The sequence below is a fragment of the Chrysemys picta genome, chromosome 7 (assembly GCF_011386835.1).
Source record: "Chrysemys picta bellii isolate R12L10 chromosome 7, ASM1138683v2, whole genome shotgun sequence".
Classification (NCBI taxonomy): domain Eukaryota; kingdom Metazoa; phylum Chordata; order Testudines; family Emydidae; genus Chrysemys; species Chrysemys picta.
This window is the reverse complement of record NC_088797.1, coordinates 11,399,950-11,415,506: the sequence shown is the minus strand read 5'-3', so window position 1 is coordinate 11,415,506 and position 15,557 is coordinate 11,399,950. Positions and strand designations below refer to the sequence as shown.

The 15,557-nt window shown below is 45.8% G+C and overlaps 1 long non-coding RNA gene across 2 annotated transcripts in view; it reads right to left on the bottom strand.

Moving 5' to 3' along the window:
• The window catches only part of LOC101951662 (uncharacterized), a 70,250-nt gene extending 58,901 nt beyond the window's left edge, over nt 1–11,349 (bottom strand). The window contains exon 1 of one of the 2 annotated variants that reach the window (XR_257110.4): nt 11,201–11,349. This is a non-coding gene — a long non-coding RNA (uncharacterized LOC101951662). Of the gene's footprint in view, nt 1–10,417; nt 10,499–11,200 lie in introns of those variants that run through there. The other variant, XR_010589018.1, reaches the window with a different exon arrangement.
• Nucleotides 11,350–15,557: the final 4,208 nt, after the last annotated feature.

Below are 15,557 nucleotides of genomic sequence, written 5' to 3'. Positions count from 1 at the left end.
GAACAGTCTGGAGGCTGCTGTAACTAGAGCCAGCTGCCAACAGCTGTCCTGACAGGTGATGTTTACCGGGGTGTCCCGGCCCCACCCTGTGAACCTGTCACCGAGGGTGGTCGCCACTGCAGAAGCTGTGTCCCACTTGGTGAGCCCCTTACACAGAGATCTTCTGGAAGCTACTTTGCATCAGAATTAGTGACCAGAGCATAGCCCAGGATCAGGGTCCTTGTCTAGCTATTTATACCTGTGCAAGGTGTGTGTAAAGGGCAACCAAATCCGAAAAGTAGCGCTTACTCCCACTTTACACAAGTGAGAAGGATGACAAGCTTCAGAGCAATGGAGAATCAGGCCCTCAGACTGCCTGGCCAAGGAAATGCAAAGCATAAGCCTAGCTTTCCAGCACAAGACATATTCCACTTTTAGCTGTGCCCAGGCAGCCCCATTGATATACGCCTTGCCGGATCGGAGAGGTAATGCACGCCATCAGAGAGGGTCACCAATGAGCAAAATGTGGCACATCTGTGTTTTGTGGCAGGTCACATGATAATTAACAGATCATGCTTATTAACAATAACACCCGTCGTAAAGGATATTTCCCTGCAAATTCAATAAAACCATTTTTCAAAAAGAAACAGGGAAAATCAAATGCTACCCTCAGGACCACCCACCCACCCACCCCACACACACACACAGGTCATTGGCAGGGTTTAAGCCTTGGACCTTCTATTTGAACTCCAGTAGAAACTGCTAGCTTTTCTGTGGCACCAGCACTAGGGAGATGTGACACATTCAACCAGTGGATTGCAGAGCTATTAGGTAAACAGCTGCAAAATATTGGGCTCAGGAATGCCAGTCCTGGAAAGGGAGTGTTGTCTACTGATTAGAGCAGCAGTGGTATACTAGACAGGCAAGCACATGGATTTGGCGTGTTCATTCTGAAAGGCAGTGTGGCTAACAGGTGGAGCTTTGGGTCTGTCATATTAGAGACCCAGTTCTGTTCTCAGGGCTGTCAGACATGACCTTGTGCAGCCTCTGTTCACTTATTTGTACAAGAAGGGATGCATTACTTGACTGCCTTCTAGGAGAGGGGGAGGCAGTGGCTTTACTCAGTGATCATGGCTGTGAAGTGAATAAAGACTCCGGAGCAGAGGGAAGATCTGGGCTTCTAGCACCTGCCTCTCAGCTACAGGGTGAGTGTCATGTCTGCAAAAGATTGCCTGCCTTCACCTCCATCTTTGGGCGTGGGGGACGATATGCTGAGCAAAGAAGTAGGTAGGATTTGGAAGCCTACAACCCCGTATGTTAAGAAGCCCACCTCCCTTGCACGTGTGGTGAGAGGTCAGAAGAATAAGGAAGGAGAGTCTCCCATCATGTAGTCTCTAGGGGTTACATGTGCCAGGATAATGGCACTGAAATAGTCTCTGCAGTGACGATCTGCCATGGGCCAAGGATTCCTCCACCCACTCCCCTCCAAGGGCCCATTGCACAGGAATGGAGGTTAGTTGCAGGGTTGACCTGTCAGTCCAGATTTTCAGCCTTGAAATATGAATTTCCTTGACAGATTAACTCATGCCTTTAGCATAGTCTTAATGCACTTTGTGTGTGTGTGTGTGTGTGGTTAAATCATACACAGCTATGGTAAACAGCATTCTTGAAATACTGAGTAAATATAACTACCACCTTGTTATCCTGTTTAAAAGGTATATAAATTAATTTGAACTCTAACTGGAAATACTGAGGCAGTGACTAAGCCTGAAATGTAGTGCTTTTCAATTACACTGAGAAATTGGGCTTTTGAATTTCCAAATTATGCAAGGCAAGGAAGATTCAATGTAATCCACGCAAAGAGATACATTTGCCAACTTCACAGCGCTCTATGCTAGTGTGAAACAGCTGAGAGGTGGGCAGTGACAATGTAATGTTGTCTGATGGTGCCCTCCAGGGGCCAAGCTGTGTATAGGATCCAGTCAAGCACAAGCAACTTTCAAGTGTTCAGGCAAATGTAATAAATAGTGTACATTGTTAACATGATTTAGAACAGAGCAACTGCCCATGTTCATTGTAGCCCTTGGAGAATAGGCACTCTCACAAGGACTATACTAAACACTGCAGGGAGGGATTCATTGATGTTTGGTTAAAAAACCCCACAATTTGTGTCCCCATCCTTCCACCCTCTCCTTTTTCACATTTAAAACACAAAGGGACAGAGCCACACCCTGCTATGACCCCTTTGCGCCACACAATAGCAATCCCAGGACTTTGTCTGAAGCCCACTGGAAAAGAACAGAGATTTCCATTACCTTCATGCAACAGGCATCTTTATGCTCCGAGGAGTGCAGGTAGAGTGACCAGATGCCCCTATTTTATAGGAACAGTCCTGATAGTTGGGGATTTGTCTTATATACGTGCCTATTACGCCCCACCCTGATTTTTCACATTTGCTACCCTAATGCAGGGACCACTCATCCCAGATCTCCTCAGCACCACACACACTATAGCTGCCCTGGAAGCAGAACTGCAAAAGAGGGCAAGGTGGGGCCAGCACAACAGGGGCACAATCTGTTCCAGCCATAGAGCAAGCCCCCATGCACAAGGTAGAGCACTGCAGGAGAGCTACCTCACTGCGGCACAAGCTTTTCAGTGCTCTTTGGGGGTCAGCACAAATCCATACTCCCTTCCCCTCAACACAGACAGGCCTGCACTCTACCTTTACCTATGTGTATTACATTTAATGACAGTGGGAGTGAAGAGAGATACGTTATGAGGACATAATTACATTTGTGCCTGAGATAATTAATGAATCCTATGACTCGCCCTACACACATTATGAAAGCCATTCTCCAGAACAATGAATTTTGTCATCTTCTGGAATCTCCTGCAAAAGTGACAACTCCACTGAGATATAATTTCTGCTTAATTAAAATCTGGAGTTTCTGTACAGAGCGCAGTGAGTCCTTACTGCACGAAAGATGCAAAGTCTTAAGATCTGTCAGCACCAGTATTACCATGCTACAAATTCTTCTGAAAAAACAATTTATGGAATAACCATCTTTCCTGCGAGCGGGTAGCTGTTGGTGGGTTCATTGACGGTGCTTGTGTATGATCACTTTTATACTGAAGGAATAAAATATGAATGCAAGAGCTCACAGAAAGAGTAGCAGAAATTGTCTGCAATATGCAAAGGAGGGTTCAATGTGACTCTCAAAGCCAGTGTGCTCCACACTATTAAACATGTTTCTGCAGCTCTTTAAACGTTTTTAATATGAGGATTATTGGCTAATGTTGATATTTTATCAAACACCTAAGCCGTAAGCAAGAGACAAGGGGCAGATCCTGTCACCCTTACTCTTGAGTAGTTTCACTAAAGCAATGGCAGTACTCATGCCGTCAGGCACTACTCAAGGGGCCATCTTTTTGTTCTGTGTTTGTGCAGCCTGGCCCGTGGCTGGGGTTCCTAGCCATGGCTGTAATGAATAATTGTGAGCCAGGGTAGGAGAATTAACTCTCCGCTTCCTCCCATTGACTTGAAGGGGCTTTGGATCAGGTCCTCTAGCACCAAATACGAAACATAATTTATATTGTGGGCATCATGGAGGCAAAGAGAAGGAAACTCCCTGTTTAAAAAACAAAACAAGTTTCATCATCATTCCTTCACTGAAGTAGAGAAATATGCTTTAACGGAGGTTTAACTTTCCCCAACATCTATTGCTTGATATGAAGTGGACACTCAATTCTGATTAACTTAGTAACCTTCAAGTACAATATATGACTGAGCAGTTTATCTATTCTCTTGATCTTTCAGTGCCTGTTAACTGCTCTTGGCCCACTATGCACATACATTTCAAATGGAGATTTTACATTTAATAAAAGTTACAACTGGGTTGTGACCCGGTGGACAGATGATAAAAGTTAATGGGCATAATTCTCAGGTCCAGATCCTCTTAAAGTTGCTTTATTTCACTGGAGTGGTACAAAGTGACCTTAAAACTCCCATATAATGGCAGATGGGGATTCAGGCACAGGCGGTACGTGAGGAGCAGATGGGGCTGCAGCTGGAGCACATGGCACTCCAGTAATCCATGTTGATATAACCCATGCTTATACAGCGTAGCTCTGTCCCCTTTTAGTGACTAGACCACAAAGGTTTGAGAGTCTGCTATAGCCTTTGAGCTAACAGAGCTGGGTCTTTTAGTGTAGGCAGTAGAGACTCATGGCTTTAGATCCAGAAGTTCTTGGTTCAATTTCAGTTGCTGATGACACACCCAAGGGCATCATGGTACACAATGGCCCCTGGAAGATTATTATAATCCAGCAGAAATTAGAGCTGCGCAAGGACTGTTGTCTCTTGAGCCAGGACCAGTTCGGCCCCTGCCTAGGGCAGGTGAAAAGGAAACATCAAGTCACCTTAGCCTTCTCTCCCTCATCTGCACCAAGTTCTGCTCTAGTGCAGCTGATAATTGAACCTTCAGTGAGGAGAATCCAAAATATCTTTGACATAATTAATACCAGAAAATTGTTCTGCATCTTCTTCCACCTGCCAGTTACATGTTGAAATCGAGTCCAGGGAACTACTGAAGATCAGCTTGATGCAATTATGATTTATGATCAACAATCCAACTCCAATAGCATTCCCCATTCTCGAGGGCAATGATTACAAATGGACGACCTGTAGCGATGCTGACACAATGTCAATTCCCAGGGTTTAACATGCCCACAGGCTGGACCGTATGCTTCTGATTTTCAGTTTTATTTGACCATATGACTCATGGATGAAAAATTACTTTAGAAGGCAGATTGGTGGGCGTTTAGCAGAACAGGTTTCTCTTCTTCCCTAGCTTTGTTTGTTTTGCTTCCCTTGGATTCTTTCCCAGCCTTGCTCCTACTCATGGTTTTGCAAGGTGCATTTGGAGGCGATTTAAATTTGAAAAAGCAGCTCAGGTCCTGGCATTGTTTGCTGGAATCTGACAGTGCAAAGAAAAGCTCCATATTAAGCACTGTGTGACCTTATCGACACTTCCAGATTCTCAGCTGGTGTAAGTCAATGCAGGGTCACTGACCTAGGAGTCAAGTCTTCCGCTTAGCTTCACTAGAAGAGGCCAAATCTTGCCCTGTTGCTATTCATAGGGTCCCTCTTAGGCATGCAGTGCTGGGCCAGGATTCCAAGCTGGTGCTCAAGAGAGTGTTAGGGAGCAGGGCCAGCTAATATGCTAGTCAGCACACCATGGCCTCAAAAAGTCTGGTCTGACCATGACCCCAGGCAAGTGATGCATGTGTTGCCTTCTGTAAAGGAGACTAGTTTGCACTTCACTGAGCAGCTTGCCAGCCTAAACTGTGCGACCCCCTGTGTCTTCTCGAAGTGCTATCAGAACACCTCAATTAATAAATCTCATTAGAGCTGTTGGACTACCCAAAACAAAATGGTGCGTGTATAACTAGAGCAGCAGGATATTAGTGCAATCTGTAATTCAGTGATTTTACTACTGAAAGACATTTTGGTGAGAAAAGCAGAATCTCTCCGTGTCCCGCAGGTGGCAGAGTTTTCTCATATAAATACTCCACTTCTAATGTACGCTTAGTGCTCTGACCCTGTTCTAGTGCACTGCAAAAAAAGCCTTACAGGTTAAGTGTAGACTTGTTGAATGCTTTGTTCAATTCCACCGATTTAAACAATAGCTGCATAGCCAGCGTGTGTTGGATTTGGTCTAGAAAGCACTGAAAAGAAAACACTAATGCCACATACATACTACAAGATGAGCTAACAAAGGAAGATTATCAATGAAATATGCATATGGCATTGAAGTGAGAAATGTAGGATATTAAGGGTTATGAAAGGCATTGCCTTTCATATAGAAGGAAGCAATAATAGTGAACAGAAGGCAATAAAGAAGAAATCTAGCCATGCTCATCGCTACAATAAGTTCAGCCACTATAGTTCTGTTCCACTGGTATTTCAATGCAAAGTTTGATATCACATGACATTTTGGTCATGTTAGAACGACACAACATTTTGTCCATAGCAATGTGTATTCGGGGAGCCTTGGTATAGGAGTCAAAAGTAATTAGCGATTTTGGATGCCCCAATTTTTGGGTGCCCAGTTTCAGAAATCTTTAAGGAAGGTGAGTGCTCAGGATTTTCCAGAAATTAGGCCTTTTAAGATATTTCAATTTGGGCAACAAAAGATTGAGGTACCTATGATAAATGAAGGGTCGGGGGGAGGGGGGGGGAGAGAATAGCTCCCTTTTAAGAGCACACAGCCAGCCAGTTAGCTGTAAAATCCCTCTTGATATCTGTTCTCTGCTTGCTTTACCTGTAAAGGGTAATTGAGAAAAAACTTCCCTTTGTTATCTGTTGTTTGCCCCCCGGAGACAGGGGACAGAGCAGGACAGGGCTGAAGTTATGAGGTAAGCAGCTTTAAAACCAGGTATGAAAAAATCAATTCATCCTCAAACCTACTTATGTGAAAGCCCAAATGTGTAAGTAGATCAGAAATGTTTAGAAAGACGTGATTAGGTTATTTTCTTTTATTTCTGAAAGGCTTGTGGACTCCTCTGTGCTAACCCCAGATGCTTTTGTTTGCTTGTAACCTTTAAGGTACCCCCAAGAAAGCTATTTGGGGTGCTTAATTTTTGGAATTGCTCTTTTAAAATCTAGCAAAAGCCTAAGTTCCAAATGTATTTTCTTTTTGTTTTTAATAAAATTTACCTTTAAGAACAGGATTGAATTTTTGGGTCCTAAGAGGTTTGTGCATATGTTGTTTAATTAGCTGGTGGCAACCGCTAGTTTCCTTGTTCTCTTTCTCAGCTCTTCCCTGGGGGGCGGGGGGAAGGGGCTTGAGGGTACCCCACAGGAAGGAATTCCCAAGTGCTCCTTCCTGGGTCCAAGGGTTTTTTTTGCATTTGGGTGGTGGTAACATTTACCAAGCCAAAGTCAGAGAAAAGCTGTAACCTTGGGAGTTTAATACAAGCCTGGAGTGGCCAGTATTAATTTTTAAAATCCTTGCGGGCCCCACCTTCTGCACTCAAGGTGCTAGAGTGGTGAATCAGCCTTGACACTACTCCAAAAATTATTAGTCACTTTTGAAAATTTAACCCTAAATCTCACATGTACCAACAGGTATGAAATGTTACATGGTGAAATATAATGGTATTAAGCCCACAATCAATTAAAGCAGCTAGACACAATTTTAAGCATATGCTTAAGTGCTTTGCTAGATCAGGGCTTAATTATAGCTTAAGAACGGTCTTAGATGAAATACTACAAGTCTCACATGGGACCTGAATGACACTGAATGGAACAAAAATAGAGTAAAAACAAAACCAGAAAATGTGCTTATCTCAATATATTGGAGGCCTCTGAAATTGGTTAGCAAATGTTGAAAGGGCAGAACGGTTATCATGGTAAAGGCTCACTAAAGCCCTTTCGCCACATGTTCGAGAAGTATGAATTTTCATAATGGAAATCTGATTGGGTGAAATACCTCTTTAAAATAAAACAACTGATTCTTGTAGCAATTCACAAGAGTCATACTGTGCTTTAGTTCCAGAAAGGAAGCTGCTTAACAGAATTGCCAATGGAAAAACCTTTGGTGGTCAGAGTCTGTTGCTTTTCAGGTTTTACAGCTTTTCAAAAAGAGCTCTCCCTCCTCCCAGAGGGATTTTTCACTCCTGTTGTGTTTTTTCTCCCCAGATGCAGAGTTTTCACTTTGCCACCATATTGTGCAAACCGAATCAAGACACCAAGTAGAAGTATGCAAATGGTTACATCCTACCAATACAAGCTGTGATATGTAGCTGTGTGAATAAAAGTGGCTTGAAATGGCTCAAGTCCTTCCTCTCTGATTGAACCCAGAGGGTTGTCCTGAGTAACTATTCTTCCATCTCGTGAGCCTTCACCTGCAAATCCCCAAAGGCTCACTTTTATTTCCCATAAAAAGCAGCAGAGGGTCCTGTGGCACCTTTAAGACTAACAGAAGTATTGGGAGCATAAGCTTTCGTGGGTAACTCACTTCTTCAGATGCAAGTAATGGAAATCTCCAGAGGCAGGTATAAATCAGAATGGAGATAATGAGGTTAGTTCAATCAGGGAGGGTGAGGTGCTCTGCTAGTAGTTGAGGTGTGAACACCAAGGGAGGAGAAACTGCTTCTGTAGTTGGATAGCCATTCACAGTCTTTGTTTAATCCTGATCTGATGGTGTCAAATTTGCAAATGAACTGGAGCTCAGCAGTTTCTCTTTGGAGTCTGGTCCTGAAGTTTTTTTGCTGTAAGATGGCTACCTTTACAGCTGCTATTGTGTGGCCAGGGAGGTTGAAGTGTTCTCCTATAGGTTTTTGTATATTGCCATTCCTGATATCCGACTTGTGTCCATTTATCCTTTTGCGTAGTGACTGTCCAGTTTGGCCAATGTACATAGCAGAGGGGCATTGCTGGCACATGATGGCATATATAACATTGGTGGACATGCAGGTGAATGAGCTGGTGATGTTGTAGCTGATCTGGTTAGGTCCTGTGATGGTGTTGCTGGTGTAGATATGTGGGCAGAGTTGGCATCGAGGTTTGTTGCATGGGTTGGTTCCTGAGTTAGAATTGTTATGGTGTGGTGTGTGGTTGCTGGTGAGAATATACTTAAGGTTGGCGGGTTGTCTGTGGGCGAGGACTGGCCTGCCTCCCAAGGTCTGTGAAAGTGAGGGATCATTGTCCAGGATGGGTTGTAGATCACTGATGATGCGTTGGAGAGGTTTAAGCTGAGGACTGTAGGTGATGGCCAGTGGAGTTCTGTTGGTTTCTTTTTTTGGGCCTGTCTTGTAGCAGGAGATTTCTGGGTACACGTCTGGCTCTGTTGATTTGTTTCTTTATTTCCTTGTGTGGGTATCGTAGTTTTGAGAATGCTTGGTGAAGATCTTGTAGGTGTTGGTCTGAGGGGTTGGAGCAGATGCGGTTGTACCTCAGCGCTTTGCTGTAGACGATGGATCGTGTGGTGTGTCCGGGGTGGAAGCTGGAGGCATGAAGGTAGGCATAGCGGTCGGTGGGTTTTCGGTATAGGGTGGTGTTAACATGGCCATCGCTTATTTGTACTGTGGTATCTAGGAAGTGGACCTCCCGTGTAGATTGGTCCAGGCTGAGGTTGATGGTGGGGTGGAAGCTGTTGAAATCATGGTGGAATTCTTCCAGGGTCTCCTTCCCATGGGTCCAGATGATGAAGATGTCATCAATGTAGCGTAGGTAGAGAAGGGGCGTGATTTTATTTCCCATGTGATTCAACCTCTATATGAGGCCTTTGGTAGGGAGGGTGAGACAACACAAGCTGAAATGGTATCAGTATCACCTAGCTTCACTGCTTCTTGATAGCAAACATAATCAGAACCATCTCCAGCTTTTTCAGTGACAAATAAGCACCTGATGAAGAGTGTGACGTGCCAAAGTGAAGTGCTTCAAAGAACACACACATACACACAATTGATTGAGGGCACCTACATCAGTGCACTGACCTGGGTGTCTTTTGAATGCCTCCTATTGAGCATCCAAATAAGCAGGGGGATGAAGAAGGGAGCCACCTTCTATAATTGGCCAGAAGATTGTATCTCATCCTATTGAGTTCAGGCCTGGAGACAGTGATTTATGAATCCATGACCTCCAGGCTGAATTATTGCAAGCCAACACCACTAGGAATGAAGCCACACACCTTGAAAAAGCTACAACAAAATGCAGCATCCCATCTGCTTAGCAGCACAGGTTACTGTATGACACTAGTATTCTGCCCGGTCACACTTATTTAACAGCCTCTCATTCCACTTGAGTCTATAACGGGTCAAGAACTCTAGTGGGGACAATCCCAGTTGCTGCAAACTTTGTCAGTCTGTTTAGACTCAGGCATAGGTCTAATCCCTCCCTAAAACATGCAAATTCCAAAGGACATTTCCATTGCTTCACCAGCAGCATCTCCCAAGTAAAGTTACATCAACTGTCCTACTACTACACTGCAATCTCAGCTAAGCAATAGGGAAGTGTCTGCAACTACCTTCACCTTCACCTCCCTCTTGCAGCTGTGCAGGGTTCTAAGCTGAGTCTGATCCAGTATTGGCACATCCTGCCAATAATCGTCTCATTCTGCACCTGCTGGTTTCCTGCTCTGACTCCAGCCAGGACTTCGATAGTCTGCCCCCTTCTGGGGTAATAAAGAATCTGTTGAGCCAGGAGTCCAGCAGAGAATCAACAATTCCAGGTCCCCTGCAGGATCTTGACCCCTTTGCTCCAAAGTCCTTACTTTCCCCTCTGCCAGAGACAGTAGGGGAACCCTGGTTTGGCCATTCCTCTGGGTTCCAGCCCAGGGACCCTGACTGAAGCAGCTGGAACCAGTTCCTCCCAGTCCCTTGCTGTGTCTCTGGCCTGCTTCTCACCAATTCCATAGGTTTTTCCCAGACTCACCTCCTGGTTCTCCCACTTTGGACAGCTTCTTGCCAGTCTGCTACTTCCCAGTAGCCCTTCAGTCTCTCTGGCAGCCCTTTTATCTCTGCAGCTGTTGTGAGGCCACCCATCAGCCCCAGCTGAGCAGGCAATCAGTTTCTCTATTAACCATTTAGTGGCCAAGCCAGCATGCATCAAGGTAGGCAACATCAAGAAGGAGTTGTCATAAGCCTACTAGATAGTAATATAAATCTAGGTGTCACATACTGTGATGCTTTCTCAGGGCACCCAGGATTATGAGTCACTTTGTTACCCCATTTCCCCATCTCAGTGAAAGAGAGACTGGCTGGTGTTAAACTGGGAGTCAGCTACCCATCACTGCAGTCTGTTAGCCGCTCAAACAATCTCCTCGGACGTTCTGCCAATCTTTACTTCGCCTTGCAGGTTAATTCTAGGTGCACGCCAACGGCCGAGCCCCCTTGAAGAGCATCCTCCGATAGTACCCAGCCCCTGTTACTGCACACTCACAGAAATTACCAAATTCTCTGTCTCCAAAGAGACAGTGCATTCATCAGCCTGTTTGGTGCCGCTGAGGATTCACATTTAACTTAATATTGCAGCACTTGCATGAATTTATAATAAAACCAAGAATACGTTTATTAACAAAGAACAGATTTCAGTGACCCTGAGTAAGGATCGTAGAAATAGAATTGGTGACAAATAAAACAAACCTAGAACATCTTTCTAAGAGACTAAACGTAACTTTAGCAGCCTATCATCTTTTGGCTAACGCAGTTAACTCACCCTCAAAGTCTGTCTGCAGAGCTTGCTGTTTTTCAGTCCAAACCAGGATCTGTAATGGTCACGAATCACTCTCCTCTGCCAAGAGTGTTCCTCAGTGAAATGGATAACAAAGGGGTTCTTTTTCCTTCTTCTTATAGCCCAGCAAATCTTTGAAATGAATCCTTTTGAAGTGTACCCCCAGATGAGAGTCTCCTCCCCCGTAGCTGGTTCTCCAGTGTGCCCGCACCATGCTGCTTTTACACCCCCGTAAAACCCCCGTTTTCCTGCTTACTTTACTTGCACATTTAACTCCCATTGTATTTGACTCACCCTGCTAAATATACGTTAGAGGCAGGGGGATAACTACCTTCCCTCCTCTCTGAAAGAAAACTTGTTTCTCCCTATGTTTGCTTACAAACTTGAAAGCATAATATCAGTAAGTGTCTGTAATTCCTCATATAGCGTTAATACATATATTTCACAGGGATATTAATGACCAGTGTGTCACCGATTTTCATTTGATACCCCACACAACATTCTTTATAGATAAATACTATGACAGCAATGTGTTTGGCGTAGTGAGTTTGTCAGGCCTGATGGGTTTTGCTGACAGAGTAGTGAACTACCAATGGGCCTCTGTGTCACACATACTTAGGACCTTTTGCTTCTATAGTTCTTTCTTTTACCGCAACAAATCATTGTCTGTAGGCCCTGATTCTTCTTTTGGGTGGATTAATATTTTTGATACCACTAAGACCCATGTCATTGCCTCTCTACTGAGTGCATATCTTAGATTTGATATGCCACCATGCCTGTCATAAGTTGTCATCTGTTTCCATATTTCTTGTTCACTGCCTTAGGGCAAAATTCCCATTCACTTCAGTGGTGCCTTCTATACAGCACCTTATAGCACTTTATGTCAAAACTACAAGCACATTGATTCTAGTAGGGAAATATGCATTGATATGCTTATGATTAGTTCAATTGCCAAATTGTATTTCAGGTGGGAAAGAACATTTGAAGTCTAACAGCCCTCTGAGACTCTATGAATCATGATATAGGATAACAGTTGTAATAACCCACACAATGAAAAATACACTATAGCAGGATGAATTATTTCATTTACTTTGAGTTTAATAGGGTTTTTTATATCTATACTTAGCACCTCTTAAAGAAGACTAATTGCTAAACAATGTCTGCTGGGATTGCAATATGCCGGAATTCCGCTTGCTCTTCTACCACTCGCTTTGAACTCATTAACGAGTCCAACTTTCTTTTATGGAATGTCTACAAATATTCGTTTAAACTCTTCGTTTCCTCCTTTCAAAGTCTATTGCCAGCCTTCCCCGGCAAACAGTCCCGCGGAGCTTGGAAAAAGAAATGGGACGACGACTCAAATGTACATGTGTCAGCACATCAGTTTCTCCACTGGGGCTAAATATAAACCCACCAGCATATTTTCAAGATAATATTACTTCCAATGAGTTGTATTTTAACATACCACAGAACTTTCTCAGAGGTTCCCCCCTACAGTTTCAGACTCATTCACTGGCACAGTACTGGCGTGGTAGATGATAGGAGCTTTTCTGTAGTCATTATGGTCTGTGGCACAATCTCATTCCCAAAGCCTTTTACATTAATATGTGTCCTTCTGAAACCATAATGGATCGGTAGCTCTGATGCTGTTGGACACTACTACAGTCAACCCCTTCGTGCCTGTAAACTTTCAGGCGAGAAAAAGGTAGGGAGAGAAATAGGGGGAGGGTAGCAGGGAAATTGGGGAAGGTGCCTGCTAGCAAGGGGAGAAACAGGAGAAGGAATCAGGTGGGTCTGAGAATGAGGTTGAACCACCAGTGCCTGGATGTATCAAAAAATCTCTAACAGTGAGGAAAACTGCAGTGTCTCTCTCAACAAGGGAGCTGAGACCAAAATACAGGAATCCAGCCATTGTGGTATCTTCAGAGAAGTTAACTTATCTGCGCAAAAGGATTGTATTTTTTAAAAATCAATCTTGTCTCCTTCTGTAGCTTACCTACCGCTAGTCTTTTGATGATCTGTATTGCAGACAGGATTGTCTAGAGGCCACAATCGGGGATCAAAATGTTGTTGTGCCAGGTGCTGTACACACACATAATGAAAAGATGGTCCCTGCCCTGAAGAATCATTGGATGAGATGCATCAAGTGGGTGCAACAAACAGGCCCGGGGAGCACAAAAGAGTAATGAGATTATAACAATCAGCTCTTAACATCAGCTTTGCCGTTTGGGCAAGAGGTGTAAGAAAACAGCTAGCAGCACTGGAATTTAGTTATTTGTGGTATGTCCTGCAACTTTTTAAGAGGACTTTGGCTAACAGTCATCACAGAGGTCGGCTGTTAGCGAGTGGAGGACATCCCGCACAGTGACCCCGTTCTCCTAAGCTATTGTGAGGGACTTTAAAACACTGTTCATTTCAGAACAGCCTTTTTAGGACTTCTGATAATTGAGGCCTGGCCTGACAGTTTTCAACCATTGTGACCACCATCCCACAGATATAGAAAAGAACAACTTCTAGGGCACTTGGTCCCAATAGTCCTACTGCCCCCCTCCACCACACAGACACTTGATATTGTGTGGGACAAGCCCTTGCCTCCTGAGGGGGCTGGCTCATAGTCTGGTGAAAGGGTGCGGGGAGGAGAGGAGGTCTGCAGGAGATTGGAACAATCTTCACATGCTTGGAAGTAGCTGATACCAGGAGTGATGGGTAGGGGTCTTGTGGGGGTAGGGTGAGGCTATAGTCAGAGATAGCTGTGAAATGGTTACAGGGTGACATACCCCAGGTTGCCATATGGGGTAGGATGGGGAGAGAGAGTGGGAGATGGAGAGTGGGAGGTGAAATAGTGGTGGGAAAGAGGGGCACGCTGTTCTGGAAGGGAATTTGTAATGAGGCACCTGGCCCCCACGGAGCACTCTGCTGCAGCAATCTGCGGCACAATCTGCCTCAGTTTCCCCTTCATTCACCCATAAAAAAGTACACAGTCTTTCTCAGTGTCCTCCCCTCAGGCCTGCTGCAAGGCACCTTCCCACAGAGTTCTCCTCTCCCAGGCCTCCGGGCCCTATAAGCCCTTCCCCTGCTCTTGGGGTCTACCCTCCAGCATCCACCCTCTTGTTTCATGATCAGTGACCCCAGACCAGGCTGGTTCTTCCTCTTGTTCCTATGGGCCTCTGCACAAGCTTTCTGTAACTCAGTTGGGGTTCCCCAGCTCTAGTCAGTCCTCATTAACATTCTTCATCTTTTGTTCTTCCTACAGCTCTGGGGTACAGCTGTCCTCTGCTGCTCCTCTATCTTGCTGGGTCCCTCCTTTCCTCCTCACATGCCCCTTCTTGTCTCCCAATCTGTTCTCAGCTTCTCCCCCATTTAAATAGGGTTGTGAACTGTTTAATTACACAAACCCAAACACCCTTGCCCCATCCCCTGCCCTGCCTCTTTCCCCGAGGCCCCACCCCTTCTCCTAGGCCCCTGCCCCACCCCTTCTCTGGGGCCCCACCCCATTCACTCCATCCCCCCTCCCTCCGTCACTTGCTCTCCCCCACCCTCACTCACTTTCACCAGGCTGGGGCAGGGGCTTAGGGGGCAGAGGAGGGGCGGGCTTTGGGCTGGGCTGATGGCTGGGGCAGAAGATTGGGGTCTGGGAGGGGCTAAGGGGTGTGGGCTCTGCTGGAAGGGGCTCAGAGCTGGGGCAGGGGGTTGGGGTGCAGGAGGGGATGAGGGATGCGGGCTCAGGCCGGGTGGCGCTTACCTCAGGCGGCTCCTGGTTGGCGGCGCAGAGGGGCTAAGGCAGGCTCCTTACCTCCCCTGACCCTGTGCCGCTCCTGGAAGCAGCCAGCACGTCCCTGCGACCCCTTGGGGGGCCACGGGTCTCCCTGCGCTGCCCCTGTCTGCAGGCACCATCCCCGCAGCTCCGATTGGCTGCAGTTCCCAGCCACTGGGAGCTGCGGAATCAGTGCTCGTGGTGGGGGCAGCGCGTGAAGACCCCGTGCTTCCCCGCCCCAGGGGCTGCAGGGACATGCCTGCCACTTCCGGGAGCAGTGCGGGGCCAGGGCAGTAGGGAGCCTGCCTTAGCCCTGCTGTGCTGCCTGACTTTTAGTGGCCTAAAATCTCCTGGTTAGGCTTCAGTAGCCTCCTGGAGATAGAGCCTGATTCTGCAACACTCCTGGCAAGACCGAGAGGATTGGCAACCCTACATTTAAATGGCCCAGATGCCCATCAGGAGGCAGCCGATGAGTCACAAGTGCACTGGACCATGCACCCTCTTAAGGTTATGTCAACACACACCCCCAGCTCTCATTTGTGCAGAGTTTGAAGTGGGGGGGAGGAGGGATCACAGGAAAGGAAGCCC